Source organism: Gallus gallus, chromosome 2 (genome assembly GCF_016699485.2).
Source record: "Gallus gallus isolate bGalGal1 chromosome 2, bGalGal1.mat.broiler.GRCg7b, whole genome shotgun sequence".
NCBI classification, from domain to species: domain Eukaryota; kingdom Metazoa; phylum Chordata; class Aves; order Galliformes; family Phasianidae; genus Gallus; species Gallus gallus.
The window spans coordinates 132,211,519-132,232,187 of record NC_052533.1 but is presented as its reverse complement, the minus strand read 5'-3'; positions in this window follow the sequence as shown (position 1 = coordinate 132,232,187).

The following is a 20,669-nucleotide window of genomic DNA, read 5'->3' as shown; positions in this document are numbered from 1 at the left end:
GCTGGCAATTCTGGCTTTGATTATGACCTCGAGCCAACTCCTACTCTGTGTTCTTAATTCAGTTCTTAATTTAGTTCTTAAAACTTCATTTTAGCAAATAATGTTCCAATCTCTGAACACTTAATACAAGATGATGATTTTTAACAAGAGTTTCCTTGTTCATTTCTATTTCAGTATTTGGTTAATCCAAGTGAGCAAGATATACACAAGGCCAAAGGTTAGGATAAAATGCTGAAACAGTTTTCTTCTTATGAATATTCATGTAATAACTTTTGGAATACATAGTGATTCTCTTGGAGCATTCTACCTTGGCACTAAACATGTTACAAAATATATATCTTCAAATAGATAAGGACAGAAAAAGTAATTTCTAAGAAATATTCCCAATTATCCAGGGTGAGGCACTCTGAATCTTAAGCAGGAAAATAAGGCATAAGAACTAAGGAGATCTGAAAGATTTGCCTGCTGTTTAAAATTAGATGTCTTCTTTCTATTCCACACCAAGAGAGTTTAAGCACTGAAAATTAATAATTTTAATTGCAGTTTGTCACTTTTAGCGAAGAAGTTCATAGCAGTGGTGGAAATACATAACCTACAATTAAACTGAATCTTATTTCATTCAGCTATCCATGGCAGAATAGCCAAGATCAGCAGAAGCTGCTACATTAATTTGGGCACCCTATGATGTGGAATACCAATAGTAAAATTACAAAACCATGACATATATTCTCTGCTTTCTAATGCTATAGATAGAACTCTGAGCACCATCTCCCCACAAGTCCTTTTGACTACAAGTTAGGCTCGTTGCTGGTTAAAATCCACATAAACATTATTCAGCTTATTAGTGACAACTGAATTCTGATTACTCTATGTAACTTAACTAAGACAAAATATTGTATATTAGCACTGGATAGATAAAAGAATAATTCAGTTTTCAGAAGGATATATAATGTGAAGAAGCAGCCAAAACATACTTATGCATTTTCTACAAGTTAGAAAATTCTTCTTTGAAAAAGTGCTTGAGTCTGCCTGCAAACACTTTTGCTCTCAGCTTTGAGCACAGCAACATCTGTGAAAAAAGTTGTAGAGTTGCTCAATATCCATTTAGGAAATAGAATTGGAGAAAAGAGAATGTTATGCTTTTATATCTTGCCAAGTTTCAACTCTAAACTGAAAACCTCCCCCCACAAAATAAACCTACACCAGGAAGAACAACAGACAGTCAAAAACTGTATGCAAACATTTTAAAATAATTTGAGATAAGAATTTATTTTTTATTCTAACTGTGGTATTATTTCAGAAGGTTTTAACAACATTCTACATTTGGCAGAAGCTTTGCATGATTTTCATATTTTCTTGCATATAATTTCAAATTTTGGCACTAAATAACTTTGGGGAAAACATTATTTCTTTCCTACTGAATCCAACGCTTTAGTGATATTCCATTAGAACACATGACAAAATTAAAGCAACAGTTGGAAAATTAGAGAGATACTTGTCAAAGTCTGTTAATCTAGGTAAAATTATTATAGCCTACAGCTTTAAACATCGATGTTTAACATTAAAGTCTTCAATTCATGCTTAGTGTTTAAATATCAGTGACCTAATTGAACATCTACCTGCCTTACTGAGCACAGCGAGGAAAGCTGAGCCTCTGTGAACTTGGCCTAGAGTCAATGGGCGTGGTAAATGCCTATCAGTTCTCAGAGTCCTCAGCAGGCATATTGTTGGGTGCCTAATGTGGACGTAAGTATCTAATTCTAAGCCTTGGGGTCTGAAGGACATTTAAATATGTTTCTGCTTAAAAATGACACATTGGATAACAATAATTAAGATCTACAGAAGCAAATAAACTATCAGGGCATGTTGAATATATGAATACTGGAAGATTTGCTCTAGGACTGAAGTCCTCACATGAACAATATTCTACAGATGATGAAATGATTATTTGCCAACAGACACCAGATGGTTGTTAAATGACAGATGAGGGTCTACATTTGATAGAGTCAACAAAACAGGTTGTGTCATATTTAAAGCTAGTAATCCATATGCATGTTTCAAAGATTAAGCACTGCTTGATGATTATGAAAAGTTAGCTCAAAACACGACAGCTTTCAAGACTGACTTTGCGTCAACACTTTCCTAACTGAAACAGTATCATTTACCTTTAATTGGTAAATGCAAATAGTCTCACCTGCGTTATGAAGGAAAGTTGAGGATCTGATTAGGAAAAGCTCATTCTTTATGAACATTATTCACTAAAAAAATTAGGAGAAGAGGATCCTATTGACTCACAGAACAATTCTGTTAGATAGTACAAGATGATGAGTAAGCAACCTCTTTCTGTGCCTGGTGCTTAGAATAGTACTGACACACAACTATAATCCTAGAGCCTTTAAATATGCAGTACATAATTTAGCTGATTTGATGCCTTATAAACTGTAAATAAACAGAAATCAGAAAAAAAAATCATTATAGAGTAACTATAATACTGCATACAGGTATTTATTTATGGAGAGAAAAAAAGAATCAGACTCCATTTTTGTTGTCTAACAACATCCTATCTCACAATGTTTCTTTAACAGGAAGAGGCATTATCTAGGAAAATATATAATTAGTCTGTAAGATACACAATCTCATCTTTGATACAAATTATTTTACGGAAATCCAACCCCATAAAGACCATAAATGAGCTGACAAAAGTCAAGGCAGTATTTTCCCTATATGGAAAAAAATATATATCATATTTGTTTGTTTCTCATCAGTAGAGTATTATAAATGTCCTTTTGTTTCTCGGGATTCTGACTATTATTTTGTGTTTTATCTACGAAAGAAATATTTTTCTACCTGAAAATGTGATTGCATAATTTCTTATTTTCTAGTTACATCCTTCACTATTCTACTTCAGCTTAACATATCAACTTGGACAAAATAAACAAACAAACAAATAAATAAATAAATATTTGGGCATACAGAAATGTTTCTGACATTTCAGATTAATATATACTTCCTGCTTCACTGGAAGATCAGAAAGTCTCTTAAGGATGGTTTTAACCAGGGAAAATATATGAATAACTAATCTCTTCTGCCAGAATACTGGTTACTGAATAGAGTTTTGCAATTAATGACAAGGTCGTGCAAAATATAAAAGTCATGCACTGTTTTTTACAGTGGAAACTGTGGATCACTTCTTTTTTATCCTCAGGTAGGTTTCTGTACTTTAGGTGAAAGCACTCAAGAAGCCTAAGGCTGTAGACTACTGTCTCGCTCCAATTTATAGGAGGGAGAGAAGGTTCTTTGAAATATGTATGCCCGGCGTGAGATTAAGAAACAACGGTTCAAATGTTGGTCCGACCAGTTTATTACAAATGTTAATAAGGGAGATGGGGAAAGGGGAGGATGAACACTATTAAGGATTGGGGTGATGGGGAAGGGAAGGCGAGCGATAGAAAAGATAGGAAGAAGCAAGAATTGCGTAAAGTGGGGATAGTCACCACCAGGACCCGGCAGTAGTCCCGTTGCACGACGTTCCGACGGTCTGAGGCCGAAGGGCAGGAGCAGTGAGGCCGGTCTTGGGCAACGAGAGGGTGCAGGTCAGGGAGGAAGCAACAGGTCTCAGGTAGCAGGCCCAGGGAAGTCCGTCAGCAAACGGTCCGTAGAGAAGGATCTGAAGGCAGGAAGCTCGTGTCATGGTGAGAGATCATGAGAGATCAGACTCCGTGTTGCAGTGAGAGATCAGCCTCCACATAGCCGTGGTTGTTGGACCCTCTTTTATCCTCCATTTTCTGCTGCCTACATGACATTCCTGGGTGCTTGAGTAAGACTCATGTGCATACCACCTGAGATGGCCATTTTCCTCGAGATAAGTCCACACAAAAAGACTGTTTCCCGGCCATTATCAGCAGCTTATCTCTCTCTTGTTGCCCCTGGCCTTGTCCATCTGTGCTCCTTAGAGGATTTCACAGTCCTTAGCCAGGACCTGTCCATCAGTGTCCTCAAGACAAAAGATTTCTCTGCCTTTCCCCAGGACTTGCCTGGACTTGTTCCTCAGCAAACTCTGAGTCAATGATATAAAAGAATAGTCTCTTACAACTACACATTACTTGTTCTGCTCTGCACCAGTAATCTGCAACAAAACAAATTAGTGTATCAGGAAGAACTGAAAGATTCTAAGAGCTCAGGTCCATAATGTCTAAGTGAAGAATTCACAGAATAAGTTTCTATTGCATGTTGGTAATAGTTAGAAAATCTTTCATCATCCAAAGAGTTTTCAGTGTGATTACTGAAATCATGGATATGACCAAAAATGTCCTACCACAGCAACACTGACAGTGCTCTGGTGTGGGCTCGAAGAGATGTTCGGTATCACCCTGGTTTGGGAAGCCACATGTCTATTTGCTTCTGAAGCTCTGCTTTCCAACCTAAAACTGCAGGTGCCTGCCTTAAAAAATGATCTGACTCTTGTTTTCACTACATAAAATTAAAACAAACAAACAAACAAAAAACCCTTTGTTTAAAATGTTCAGTGTTTATGAATTTATGGATAGTCAACTATTTGATGAGTAAAAAAAAAAGTATCAAACTATATATTTCATTGAACACCTGAAAAAGTATGTTCTTGAGAGAACAGCATAGATAACAGAGAAAAAAAAATATATTGCAAAAGCAATTCTGCCAATATATATCCTGTATTTTTCATACACCTTAAAGAGTGTTACAATAGTCTGCTACAACAGAAGATATGTTTATAGTGCATAATAATTCATTCCTGATGATCAGTAGAAAACTAAGAGTAAATTCAGGCTGAGCATCGCAACTCACAGATATATCCCAGTGCAAAATGTGGTGTTTTGCCAGGTAAATGATACAAATATTCAGAGAGATAAGAAGTCAACTTCTCAGTGCTTTCAATTGGATACAGGAGAAAAGATTCAGAACTATAAGGTCCTTCTTTTAGCATTTTCTGTGAGAACTGGTCAAGTTGTTTTAAGCAGTGAAGGCTTTTATATAAGATAAACTTTATATTCATAAACTGCAACTTCTTTTAGAGAATTGGATTTTCATCCCACTTCTCCAACTGGTTCCAACAAATAATTGCATTGTTATTGAAAAATTAGACTGTGTTGTGATGGGTGTTTTCTTTTTTTCGGAACATTCACTTTCTTCAACTACTTGCAAATTCCTTCATCAGATGTCCAGTAATGCTTAGTCCTATGGTGACAGCTCACAAAATAGCTTTTTTACCTCAGTCTCAGCAGCTGGCACAGTTCCAGCAGCACAAATCGTACCTGCAAAGCTTTAACTGCACACACATTACAGCACTACCATACATACATTACACAAGCGTAACTGTAACACCCACACTCCCATCCAAAGAGATTCAAGCAAACAGCATGCCAGTCACCAAGCTTTCAGGCAAATACACAGCAATTAGATTATGCTGTAGGGTACTGCTGTAGTGGAAAAGTAGTAGTTACTTCTTGACATATAAGAGCATTTTCCTTCAGTTACATTATAAAATTAAAATGGTGCTTTTATGTACATCAAAGGCTATACTGCAGACACTTCATCTGAGCCTGCAATTAAAGGTTGCTCTTGTCCTTGAGCAATACATAACTCTCTTCATCTGACTGCTTTAACCTTGGAACAGCACTGTATGTAAAACACAACAAATGACATTTGAACTTACTTTGGCTAGCTAACTTGCATCACAGTAGAGTAAAAAAATGGCTTAGAATAGTATATTAAAATACTCAGTAAAAATTCTTTAGAGCATTATTTAGTGTACATCATATGCATTTTGTTAATTGGGGTATTATGAAATAGTTTATCTTGACTTTATCTAACTGTCAGAGGGCATATGAGAACATGAAATGTCTTGAGTTTGTTCAGTGAATTCCATCAGCTATGAACAGATGTTAAAAAAAAAAAAAAGGTAGAAGCATACTTCTAAGAAAAAAAAAAAATAATAGTCAAGAAAAGCATAACAAAGGGTTCACTACCCTTATCAGCATCTGAAACACTGACTATAAATGTTTTTGCAGGTTAGCCATCAAAGGAAGATACTTAATACTACACCTGTCGCAATATTAATTATCAACTTGATCACAAGGGTTCTTAATTAAGTTCCTCGGCAAATATAACAGATAATTCTTTCAGTTATATTTGATTTGTTTTTTTCTGGGAAGTTTCTAAGTATTCAGATACTTAGGGATTAAAGTCAGTATACAGATTTATAAGCTTCTTAAAGGAGTTATGGACTGGATTCAAACCATGAGTTTTAAAACTAGGAAGTTTGTAGAAATTAGTATCCTACAGCTCCAGGTACACCATCTTTTCCGGTACAAAGTGACTATTTCCTGACTGACAGATTTAGTGTAGTCTAAGCACTAAATATTATGAGGTGAGAGAACTTTCTTAGTGTTTTTATTGTTTTTTAAATAATACATAAATATAGAATCATAGAATCATAGATTGGCCTTGAATAGGTTGAAAAGGACCACAATGATCATTCTGTGGACAGGGTTGCCAAACACTAGACCAGGCTGCCCAGAGCCACATCCAGCCTGACCATGGATGCCGCCAGAGACGGGGTATCCAGAACCTCTCTGGGCAACCTGTTCCAGTGTGTCATCCTCTGTGTGAAAAACATACTCCTAATATATAACCTAAACCTCCCCTGTCTTAGTTTAAAACCATTCCCCCTTGTCCTATCACTATCCACCCACAGCTGTTCCCCTTCCTAATTATACACTCCCTTCAAGTATTGGAAGGCCACAATGAGGTCTCCCTGGAACCTTCTCTTCTCCAAGCTAAAGAATCCCAGTTCCCTCAACCTTTCTTCATAGGAGAGGTGCTCCAGCCCTTTGATCATCTTAATGGCCCTCCTCTGAACCTGTTCCAAGAACTCCATGTCTTTCTTGTGCTGGCAGCCCCAGTCCTGAACACAGTACTCCAGATGGGGTCTCACTAGAGCAGAGGTGGGGAATCACCTCCCTCTCCCTGCTGTCTACTTCTTTTTTAATGCAGTCCAGGATACATATGGCCTTCTGGACTGCAAGCACACACTGCTGGTTCATGTCCAGCTTATCCACCAGGATCCCCAAGTCTCCACAGGGATGCTTTCAAGGAGTTCTTCCCTCAGTTTGTATAAATATCTGGGATTGCCCTGGCAAACCTGGTTCAACCTCATTAGGTTTTCATGTGCCCACTTCTCCAGCCTGTCCAGGTCCCTCTGGATGGTTTTCCTTCCCTCCAATGTTTTAAATGTAAATGGTTTTATTTTGATTCTTGACTCAGGAAGTAGAGGTTTTTTTGTTTTGTTTTGTTTTGTTTCATTTTTTCTTTTTCTTTTTTCTCCTTTCTGTTGTTTGTGACTTTTTCTGGAGAATGGTTCTGCCCAGAAGTTTATTTTTGATTGTTTCCCATGTACTAGAAGTAGTTTTAATAAATTTCTCTTGTGCACAGACAAATACAAGCAGGATGTTGTCTTTGCAAGATACCACCTCTTCTGAGTGCTGTAACAGCACTGTCATTTTCCTTTGCTATGATAACAGCAGTTTATGCAAAATTTCTTGCAGACTTCAGAAGTCTACCCAAACTGCTTGTGAACAGAAACAAAAATAGTTTTGTCATTTGTCATCTTACACATTATCAAGATGTTCTTTTTATGTCTTTTTCCTTCCTTATATACATATGTATTTTCTTTTTATCTTTTTCTAAAAAAATACATTTTTCGTGATAACGTTGATCACTGTTTTTTTTTGCCTTCTTCTAATGACAGTATGAATCAATCATTTCCATATTCAAAAATTTTTGCAAATAATATAATCTTATTTTTCCAATGAAAATTTTGCATGGCAATATTATTTCTTTGCTTTCCTCTCACCTTGTTTCTCATTACAGACAATATTAATACTTAAGAAGTTTGAAACAAACAAACAACAAAAAAAGAAAACTTCTGGTGGGAAAAGGAATGAAAAAGCAAATAGAAAAATTAACTTCTAAAGTTGTCTTCGAGTCTTTGCTTAAGAGAGATGGTAGAGCTCTGCCAAGCAAAATGAGACTAACATTTAAATTTAAAACTGGATCTCATTGCATTGTTCTCTGTAAACAAGAATATGTAAACAACAAAAAAATTACTTTTATTGAGTATTGTATAAATACTGCAAATATTTCTGGTACATCATGGATGGATAAAATATGAGATGGAAATTTACAATAATATATAGTCTATGAAAGTACTACTTCCACTCTAAAAATGTAAAAAGGAAGTAAAATTAAATATCTGGAGGAACAAGTGATTTTCTGAGATTGGTGTCAAAAAAATGATTTAATCAATCCACAATTCTCTTAATAATTAACTAGTAAACTTAGAATACAAGAGCAGTAACTCATAAATGCTTACTTTTTTCGTAAGTAGAAATTTGACCTAAAATCACTACTTTGGAGGTTGAAAACTGTTGGTAAACTCCAGCCCAAAGTACTATACAAGAATATCTGAGAGACAAAATCTGTAATTATTACGTAGTACACTTAGACAAATAAGATACAGACTTTTTTGTTTGTTTGTTTGTTTTTGTTTTCTAATTCTGATAGTGATCTGAAGGGCTTTTTTGTTTTTGTTTGTTTGTTGGTGATTCACTATTTTCTGTTGAGTTTCATTAATATAATAATTTGTTTTGTGGCAGATCTGCAGAATTGAAATAATCACCTATTACATGGGTTTGCACTTCAAGACCAAAAAATAAAATAAAATAAAAAAAATCCTTTCCATCCCTCTATTTTGAAGCAGAAATTTATTCACTGGAAGAGTAAAGATTAGCAGATCAATTCCAACTATGCCTTATATTCTCTCATAAGTTAATGTTTTTCTATCACATTTGAAGATCAAGAAATCTGATTTTTTCAAACTGTGATCCAAATTTTAACTAAGAACTTTACCATCAGTTATTTATACTACAGAGGAAATCTTAAAGCATACAATTGCTATTTTATTCTTGTATGTTGAAAATACATCTTGTTTTTCCAATTGTAAAGAATCATGCCAACATAACCAATGTCAACATCATGAACATTTCAATATCAGAACAATGAACTACATTAAATTCTTGCTGTATCTCTTTTTCTTATTTTAGACCAGACCTAGGATGTTTGTAGATTCCTTCTGATCTCAAATAAGAAGTAAGCATATGTGTGTGCAGCTGGTGGAACATATAGTTGAGTATGTGCTGAGGAGTAGGAATCTGCAAAGCTCTTGCTTGTGTAAAGCTATACTCCAGACATGAATAACAAAAAGACATAGTATAGTAATATCGTTATCACCTACATCTCACTACATTATATTTGTCCTGAAAGCTATGTCATATGGCAGTCTTGACAAGCAAAAATTCTTTTGAGTCACAAAAAATATTACACATAGCTCAATGAAGGTTTCTTTATAACACTAATTCAGCAAAAATACAGATTGTGAATGGAGGATTTTTAAGGTCTATTTGTGTACCTCCCAGTTTTAGTCACTACCAGATTTTCAAGCTGTATAGAATTATTTTGTTTCTTTTGCCTGTTTTGTTTCTTTTGTTTGTTGACCTGCTCTCTACAGATAAGAAGTGTGAACAAATTACAGCAAAGGAACATTTTAATGTAAACTCTTTCACGGAAGCTACTTAATTATTGTTAGATATGCAATAGACACAAGAGTCTGTGTCCAAAATCAGCTTCTAAATGCAATTCATCTTTCCAAAATGGTTATGAAATATGGAAAATAAGATTAAAACAAGCAAACAAAAAAGCACTAGAAGAATTTCTTTTTCAAAGAATAATATAGGAGAGAAAATTATCACATTCAGATCACATAACATAGCATGGACTGCAACTTCATGTAAAATCTGTCCTGCATACATGTGGTAAGAAACACTTTTTGTCTAGGGCAGATTAGCAGATTCAGTTACAGAATCACAGAATCGTAGGGATTGGAAGGGACCTCTAGAGATAAACAAGTCCAACCCTCTTCTAAAGCAGGTTCCCTGCAGTAAGTTGCACAGAAAAGCATCCAGAGAGGTCTTGAGTATCTCCAGAGAAGGAGACTCTAGAACCTCCCTGGACAGCCTGTTCTAGCACTTTCTTACCCTCACAGTAAAGTTCTTCATGCTTGTATGAAACTTCTTATGTTCCAGTTTTTCCCCACTACCCCTTGTTCTATTGCTACACACCGCTGAAAAGAGTCTGCTCCCACTGACTTGACTCCTGTACTTTAGATACTTTTAAACAGTGGTGAGATCACCTCTCAGTCTTCTCCGTGTATTGAAGAGTCCCAGGTTTCTCAGCCTTTCCTCACACAGGAGAAGCTCCAGATCCCTAATCAATTTTGCAGCCCTTCAATGGACACTTTGTAGAAGATCTTTTTACTCCTGAATGGAGGAGCCCAAAACTGGACGAAGTATTCCATATGTGGTCTCACCAGGGCACAGTAGAGGGGGAGGAGAGCCTTCCTCCACCACATTCATTTTTATGCACCCTAGGAGCAAGTTAATAATGCATTCAGTATCAAACAAGAAGCAATTTTTGCCCTCAGTCTGGAGGGGAGCACCAAGTAGATCTGGAAAAAGTCTCTAGGATGGCAAAAAAGTGAAGCCTCACTGAGGCAAGCCTCCACACATTTGCCCTCATGAAAATCTCTGTAGTCTGATTATGTGTATAACGTCAGCAAAACATGTCTTTTCATAAACATATTTTGAAATCAGTACTTGTTACTAGAGCATCATAGTATTCAGATGACTAAAATATATACCACTTTCAGGATGATCTCCTAGTACAGTCATTCTTCTCCAACTCCCATCAGGAAGAGTTAAACAATCTTATGATAAAGTGTACACACATAGAGGTGATTTATATCTGATCTTTGGGTCCAGGATATTCTCTGCAATATTCCCAGTCTACTGTTAAGCTAATTTTTTTCTCTCATGACCTAATTTCTCTAAATCTAAATTTTCTAAATGTAACTAATATCTAGGAAAAAATGTTTCCATCTGGTTAAAAGTCATAGAAGTGATTAAGGTTTTTTGGCTATAGCAATGGTATATTTCTTCACTCAGAGTAACTCTAGGGGAAGCTATTACCTTATATACTGCTTTTTAATTTAGCACTTTTCAGTGCCTCTGTTTCTTGAATTAGACACACAAAAATCTTAACTATTCAAAAGGTCATCTTCACATATTCTTTGTATTTTGATTTTAATTTTTGATAAGGAATTTCTTCTGCTATTAATTCTCATGTTATCTTTTGTTGATGTTGTTATTGTCTTTTAATTGGTTTTGTTTGGTTTTGTTTGTTTATTTTCTTAGGAATGTGACAAACTAAAATTACGGAGCATATTCCCTCCTTGCTGCCTGCACCCACTTTGCCCTACAGTCTTGGAGTCTAGAGAGTCTTTCCAGCTGCAGCTTGGACAAGAATGATCTCTGCAGGCATTCGCAGGAAATCACAGCCACCCACAGCACAGTAACAGCAGAGACAGCAATTCACATAGACAACTAACTTCTTTCTACTGACTAGACCCTGCCCTGTACAGAAATGTGCTACTTATGCAGCAAATTGTGAATTAAGAAGGGTGTAATCATGTAATACATCACAAATAAAAATATTTTCTTCCTACCTCCTAATCAGCTAAGTATTTGTAAAACAAAACCATTGAAACTTGGAAAAAATCATAATAAAATGCATTAAGCTAGAAAATTAATGTCATTAAATGTTGAAGGGAGACCAAAAACAAATATTTTTCTTTACTTTAGCAAATGTGAGTTTTCAAAAAGAAAACAAACAAACAAACAAACAGTACTTTAAGTTTAATCATTCCATTTTAAACTAAGACGCCATTTTCTAGCTTGTACATATTTACATATGTATAGAAATATCCTTTTAAGAGAAGGTAAACACAGTGACAGCGGCTGTGGAAATTATTTCCAATACATATATATATAATTTAAGGATATAATATTTATTATGCTAGATTGAATAAATGCAATATTGTAGTTAATACTGGAGCTACTGTAGATTTAATACAGTCGTGAGACTCGTATAAATAAATAACTAAGCATAGAGCTTTATGGATTTGTGACCGCGTGCTGATATTGCTTTGTAGGCTCAAGTAGTTGAATGTTTTAACTAGTTTTTAAAATAAAACCTGAAAATAAAAGAGCACCCCTGCCTGAAACTCTTTAAAATGTTAGAAAAGATTTATGTTCTCCTGCTTCATGACATATTTTATTTCCAATTCTTATAAATATCATATTATTATGTATAATTTCATTTTTTTTTTTAAGTGATAATTAGGTGAAACTATATTTGGAAAAGTTGAAGGCTTTTACTTCTTGGGGTGAGTAAAAGTAGAAACACTATATCTGTACCCTTGAATTTCTGGTGATTTGACATGATTGGTTCTAGCTATTTTATTTACATACTATCTTTTCATACTTTTATTTACACACTGTCACAGAACTTGAGGCTGAAAGGTGTTGCTGTACATTTTGGGAGCCAGAGATAATCCCAGTTAATTATTGAAATAAGTTCAATAGAAGCTAGTTTGTGATTCTGGATATCTAATATGGATATGTATATGTATATGTTTATGTATGGATATGGATATGGATATGTATCTAATATGGATATGGATATGTTGCTGGTTTTAAAACCAAATACTCTTTTACTATTATTGCACATTTTGTTACATATATTATTTACTCTCAATAGCTTTAAAAAGTATGCAAAAAATATGGAAATATGATCTTAGCATTACAGAGTAGGTCAAAGTCAAACACCAGTTATGCTAGCTGCAACTAAAAATCTCAAATCTACTAAATAGGAAGCTGACAGATTGAATTGCAGGAGATGCCTATCTGGTGGTAGCACAAACTACTTGACACTGCAAAGAAATGTCACTGACAATCCTGTTCTTTTATAACAGTGTTATAAATTAAAAAGGCAGAGTGAACTTTAATGCCACACTGTCCTTGTTCCTTGAATGGTGTGATTAACTGTCTCTGGGTCTTTTTTTGTCTTTATTTTTTGTTGTTGGTTATTGTATACTCTACCTGCTCATAACTTGTCTGTAAACAATTTATTTACATGATGTAAGTCATTTATTAAAACAGGTGTTTGCATACAGACTAACAGTTATATTTAAGGCTTTCTATCTGTGAGTTTCTTTTAGAAGACCTTTCTATATTCCTTTTCTCTCTATTTACAAAACTCTGAAAAAGTGTTTAACTTGATTCACAAATAAAAGAATCCATTTTTCACTGAAAAAAAAAATATTTAAATTACTTTAGGATGTGATTTCATTTAAGATGAAGATTAAGTTACATTTTGTTCTTTATACTCTTTATCGCCACTGATTCTTTTACTTTTACCTTTCAGCAAATCATAGCAATGATGCAGTGTTGGAGAATGTTAACTATATATAGACCTGATCCTGAAATACTCTCTGAGTCAAAATTCCCTTTGAATTCATGCTGCTTACAATCAAGGCAATTGTTAAAAAGAAAAAAAAAGAAAAAGAAAAAGAAAAAAAAAGTCATACGTATAACTAATAAATATAATATCCTTACTTTCAGAGAAATTAGAAATTTAATATTAAAGCACTAATGAGCTTTAATATCTTCAGGGTTCCTTCTTCCTTTTGTCCAAGCAGTGCATTTCTAAGTAGACAAAAGGAGAGATGTATAAAAGAAAGGGAGAGTAAAGGTGTACTCCTGCCCTGCATGCTGAGTTTCAATAGCTTTCTGGGATTATTTTTAAACTGCCTCCTGAAGTTTCATGCTGCATCAAAGGCTACTTATCCATTTTTTCCAATATAACCTTTTCCACATCATTATTTTATTTTATTTTATTTTATTTTATTTTATTTTATTTTATTTTATTTACCCTATAGCTCCTAACCGTACTTTGGGCTTTCAGGAAAGGTATCTGGTCTAAAAGAAAGTGAGAAGGGATCAGGAAAAACTGTGTTAGTGTTATTGTGCCCTGATCATCAAAGCATTGGAATATGCAAAATGAAACTATATTAGGTAATTTTTGGAAAGAGGATTAAAGCTTTTCTGGTAGATGTCTGAGAAAACAAATGGTAATCCTTTCCATTCCAAACCTCTCCATTCGATCTTGTGAAGAAATAAATTTTCAGAAATAGAGGTAGGAGACAATATGGATATTTTCTGAGCAAAAAATTATGAGAACTGATGGTAAAACACAAAAATATGACACAGAAACACATGCAAAAACGCTGAAAACAGTACATTATTTCTTCAAATATCTCCAGAACTAAAGGATAGCTCTCGTGGATTTTGTTGCTGTTCGCAAATCAGAATAACTTCTTCAGGACTGCCCATCACTTACAATTTTAGATTACTTATTCTGGGTTTTTAAATGAACACACACATTGTAAGCACACATATTTTTTTGAAAGCTAGGGAAAGTTTGTTGCCAGCAACATTTTCCTAACAGTTTAGTTAATCTTCATTCAAGTCTTTCTGAGATAGCTCTTCCAGCTGAGATACTTCAAGTTAAAACAACATTGTAAACAAAGATTTTGTTTGTTTGCTTATTTTATTTCTCATTAAAATGTTGTCCCGTGATGATTGGACTTTTGAAAATACTAGCTTGGCTGAGAAAGGAAGTCAGCAAATATTTTTATTTCAATATAAGAAGCACTGTGGAATTGGGAAGACATAGTTGCATCTGCAAAGCTTTTATTTTTGTTGTATATTTTCTTATTATATATTATATATGCTTTCATATGTGTTTTTTGTTGTTGTTGTTGTTGCTGTTGCTTTTGTAATGCTATTATAGTGCTGTATATTGTTTGTATTACTAATATAAATAAATGTGTCATAACATTAAGTGGGCTGTTTACTTTCTCCAAAAAAAATAAATAGGATAGAAGAAAGGAGCTGTGTTATCACTAGGTTTTCAGTATAAGATTCACACTTGCCTTCCAGATATGAAATGCTATTGATTACGCTGTGATGCAGGGTCATGGTGGTGGCTGCTCTGATTTTGGTGATGGTGGTGGTAGCTTTTATCCTCGGGGAAAAAAAAAAATAAAATAAAAAAATAAAAAAATAGAGCAATAGGGACACCTACTGGTGTGTTTATATGTCTACTGTGTTTATAATTGTAAATTAACAATTCTACTGGGAAAACACAAAAATATTTTCCTATAGATTAAGCTGTATTAGTTCCTATATACATTTTGAGATTAATGAATTCCATGAATGCAGAAAAAGGGTGATAACTCACTTCTTCACATTAAACTCAGAATTGTCTACATATGCAAGGTCTTCCTCAAATTCCTATTAATTGAACATGTTATATGAGGTCTGCTTTGAACTTAATGCCTCCTATTTTACTATATTGGTCCACGACATCAGAGGTGGATGTTGGTGGCTTGACAGTAGAGGTGAAAATTTCCCACCAGCGCTCCACTACATTCTGTTGCTGTGTGACAGATGGTAGCAGAGGGGCAGCCTGACAAAATGGTGTCTGACATGGAAGTGCATATGCAAAAAAGGGGTGGAATTGAATTCCTCCATTCACTGACATTCACTGACACTTGTTAAAAGTTTATGGAGACTAAACAGTGGATGTGAGCACAATAAGGTGGTGTATGGTGGGTTTCAATAATGGCAACAGAAACAGTGGGTCACCTTAACTAGTGCAAATTTTTATGAGCATGACATGAAGTCTCTTATTCTTTGCTGGTGAAAATAAACATCTAATGGTGGTGACTGTGTTGAAAAACAGTATTCTGTAGCTGAGAATTTCCTCTAAAAAAATAGTATCATTTTACTCTTTTGATCTATTGTAGATTCCATGGAAATAAATAGGAAGCACAACTTTTAGAGTCACCTGCATATTAAACTCAAGAGTTTTTAATGAAGTCAGATTTCATATTAAGAGTTTGTCATTATTTTACTGAGTGTCATTCAGTCCATATTTCTTCTACATATAATTTAAATGGCAAGAGACAAAGTTGTTATATTATCTACAGTGTGGAATAAATTCATTACAATGCATAGGGACTCTTTTAGATTGCTAATGCAGTGTGTTTGCCTATTGCTTTAAATTTCCATAGTAATGGTAGAATGTGGTATTTCCTTCAATGCCTGGAAAAGATAATATTTGTAAATACTTACTTTCCGCTTTATTTTTCTTTCTTTTTTTTTTCTTTTTTTTTTTCCTTGGTGCTAGTAGTTCTTGAGAGGCAGTGTTCAGTTTCTAAAATGGTAGCCTTATGAAAGTTGTGAATGGATTTCTAAATTAATTGGTAACTTTTCTTTAACACACAAAATTTGATCATACTTCTTTATTTTTGTTTTACCAAGGTCAAGGACAAAACCATTTTTCTTCACATTACTTGGCTACCTGGCTGTTATTTAATTAAAAACACAAACTGATTATGTACTAATTATGATTCAGAGTATTTCCCATAGGGAGTCGAGGCGAGAATCTGATGTAATACAGTGTGACAGCTGGCTGCTACTCCTTTCTTATTATTGACGTCAGTTCTCAAGATGGTCTATGCCATCATTTGCTTTATCAAGGGAGAAAATACAACACTGAGAAAATTTAGAGAACAGGTAATACCCTCTAAATGATTCCTGTTCTAGGTCTTCAACAGGGATAACTGAATTTAGTATGAAGTACTGCAATTCATTGTAAAAATAAGGACCAAAGGGAACCAGTTACTCACTTGCAGAGCTCTAATTGTGAAAAGATTCAATTCCGTATGAAATTATTTTATGATGTCTATATTTGTATTTATTTATATTTTCATAATTTTATACAATATATGTATATATTTGCCTTGATTAAAGCAGTGTTGTAAACAACTCCTTTTCTAAATTACAGTATATTTATCTCAGTGTAATAAATTACTTCAGAAAATGGCATAGAATCTTAGTAAAGGGGTGTGGAAAACAATAAGAAGACATTCTACAGGTACATTGGCCAGAAGAGACAGGCCAAAACGGGTGTACCTTCTTTAGTAAATTTAAAAGGAGAACTGGCTTCAACGAACGAAGAGAAAGCTGAAGGTACTGAATGAGTTCTTTGCCTTGGTCTTCACTGGTGGCCAGGATTCCAGTCTTTCTCACGTCCCTGAGCCCTGCAACCCCAAGCCTCCAGGTGGGGACCAGGGGGGTAAATCTCCCCCCACTGGTAGGGCAGAGCAAGTCTGAGACCGCCTCATGAGACTGGATGAGTACAAGTCTTTGGGGCCGGATGATGTGCATCCCAGGGTTCTGAAGAAGCTGGCTGAGGTGGTTGCCAAGCCGCTCTCCATCATTTTTGAGAAGTCGTGGCTGTCAGGCAAGGTCCCAGACAACTGGAGGAAGGGTTACGTCACTCCCATTTACAAGAAAGGGACCAAGGAGAACCCAGGGAACTACACGCTGGTGAGTCTTACTTCTGTGCCTGGGAAGATCATGGAACAGATCCTCCTGGATGACATGCTCGATCACATGAGGAATGAGCGTGTGATCCAAGACAGCCAGCACGGCTTCACCAGGGGGAAGTCATACTTAACCAATCCTGTGGCCTTCTATGACAGAGTGACGGCGTTGGTGGATGAGGGGAAGGCGACCGATGTCATTTACCTGGACTTGACCAAGGCCTTTGACATGGTCCCCAACCACATCCTTATCTCCAAATTGTAGGGATGTGGGTTTGATGGGTGGACCACTCGTTGGATAAGAAACTGGTTGAAAGGTTGCAGACAGAGGGTGGTGATCAATGGTTCCATGTCCAGGTGGAGGCCGGTAACGAGCGGAGTCCCCCAGGGGTCTGTCTTGGGACCAGTGCTCTTTAACATCTTTATCAATGACATTGATGATGGAATCGAGTGCACCCTCAGCAAATTTGCTGATGACAGCAAGCTGAGTGGTGTGGTTGACACGGAGGAAGGAAGGGATGCCATTCAGAGGGACCTTGACAGACTTGAAAGGTGGGCCTGGGTGAACCTAATGAGGTTCAACACGACAAAGTGTAGGGTTTTGCACTTGGGCTGGGGGAACCCCAGGCATCTATACAGACTGGAAGGAACAGTCCTTGAGAGCAGCTCTGCAGAGAAGGACCTGGGGGTCCTGATGGATGACAAACTTAACATGGGCCAGCAGTGTGCTTTTGCAGCTCGGAAAGCAAATGGTATCCTGGGCTCCATCATGAGAGGGGTGGCCAGCAGGGACAGGGAGGTGATTGTCCCTCTCTACTCTGCTCTTGTGAGGCCCCAGTACAAGAAAGACAGAGAGCTGTTGGAGAGGGTCCAGAGAAGGGCCACTAAGATGATCAGGGGGTTGGAGCACCTCCCCTACAAAGACAGGCTGAGGGAGCTGGGCATATTCAGCCTGGAGAAGAGAAGGCTGCAGGGTAGCCTTTTCAGTACCTGAAGGGAGCCTATAAACAGGAAGGGAGTAAACTCTTTTAAAGGGCAGATAACAGCAGGACAAGGGGGAACGGTTTTAAGTTGAAAGAGGGAAGATTTAGGTTGGATGTTAGGGGGAAGTTCTTTACCAGGAGAGTGGTGAGGTGCTGAAACAGGCTGCCCAGAGAGGCTGTGGATGCCCCGTCCCTGGTGGTGTTCAAGGCCAGGTTGGATGGGGCCCTGGGTAACCTGGTCTAGTAAATGGGGAGGTTGGTGGCCCTGCCCGGCAGAGGGGTTGGAGATTCATGATCCTTCAGGTCCCTTCCAACCCAGGCCATTCTGTGATTCTGTGTGATTCTGTAAAGATTGACTTTGACTTAGGTTAATTTTAGAAAACCATGTAATTAATGAAACACTTCTAAGATGGAAGAAATATTTTTTTTTCTACAAACATTTTCTTCTTCAAATTTATTCTTAGAATTCATATGATCAGTGGAATACTACATTGAAATGAAACTTTTCTAGCTCAAGTGAATAGATGAGTTCTACTCTCTGTTTTCAAATAATTTGAAATTGTACTGTTAGAAAGCAGACTAACAGCAAAAAAAAAATTCAGTTAGCAGATGTAAAATGTTCTTTCCAACTTCACTGACAGGGCAGTACTGGATTTTGGTAATGAAAAGAGCAGCCTAAAAATATTTTTTTTGAAGGTGAAATTTTTCCTTTCTCCGTGCAAGAGAAATGAGTCTATTGCTTAGATCTTGAAGTAAACCTCCAATTAACCATTGCATAGTGGTAGCAAATCTGAGTTTCATAAATAATCCCCTCAGAACTTTCTGACACTAAATCAAGGCAAAGTTAATGTTTCAGTTCTCAATTCCTTAAACATTCTCTCAAATCTTTTTTAGGTCCTACAGGTAATTATGCAATCACTTTAAGTTGCTCGAGCTCTCTCAACTCAGATCTATAGGGATTTAATATAAAGATACCTCTTCTTCTCCTTGAATTTCCCAATCTCCAAGTTGCTGAATCTTTTTTATACACACCATGAAATCTTACCAGGGTCTAGAAAAGAGCTGAGTGATCTACACACATCATGTACATTTGTCAATTATGCTGACTTAGCATATGATACTTTTTCTTCTCCTGTATTGATTGTGAAGAGATTTTATTTGCTGAAGGTTCTTTTCAAAATAATTTTAACATATTATGGAACAGAATACATAGGCTTTATAAGCTTTTTGAAATCCATTTATATTGTCTGTGTCTTTAACTTCTTAATATCAGTTATTTACAATATGTCTAACTTGAAACAAAAAAATAAATAAAATATTTCTCTAACCTAGGAAAATATTTAAGATTTCTGAGAATGCTTCTGTCCTTGAATGAAATGGCAAAATTAAACTTCAAGCGATACTGTACCTTGAATTATGTTAACTCAAGAATTTATCAGACGGCACAAATAACTTATACTTTGATCATTTTTAATACTTTTTAGTAGTTCTTTCCCAATTCTAGTTGCCAGACTTCACTTAAAGAGTGTTTAACTTTGATAATGTAACTTTTCATAACATTAAAAAAAAAGAACAAAACAAAATTAAAAAAAAAAATAATTTCAAAAAATTCCTCAGACTTTTCTAAACAGTTTTAGTTTTTAAAGTCCATGTTTTCACACACACACACACACACACAGAGAAGAGTAGATAAAATTTTGGACTCAGTGGTAATGAATATCTACTTTTTTTATAATGAGACCAAATTTCCTCTTTTGGTGATATTTTTTTTTATTTGAAAATAAAAATCACACTCAGCAAGATAGTGTTTTTCCTTACTGTTATTATTTTAATTATTAAAATTCCCTATGTAAAAGAATCATCTTTCCCTGTTATTACTGTCACAGATTCATTTCCATTAACCTTTCTCAATTTATAAGAATCTTTCTTCCTCTCACTATCAACTATAAAATATGTCAACATTTTAGATGAAAGAGATTAATTTCTGAGGGAGAAAGGAAAATGATTGTTTTCTTTTGTACTAGGCAGAAATGAGTGGAAGGCAGGTAAAACTGATAGGTGAATGAAGGGTAGTATATGTTTAAAAATTCCACAGCTTATGAAATTATAAGATTTTATTGAGATCAAAATATCCATGAACACTTTGTGCCTGATAAAGGTGAAGAAATGTATACAAATACCAGGAGACTTCCTTCTTATGTAATTTTAATTATATAATTTTGAAATTATGTATAATTCTAAAT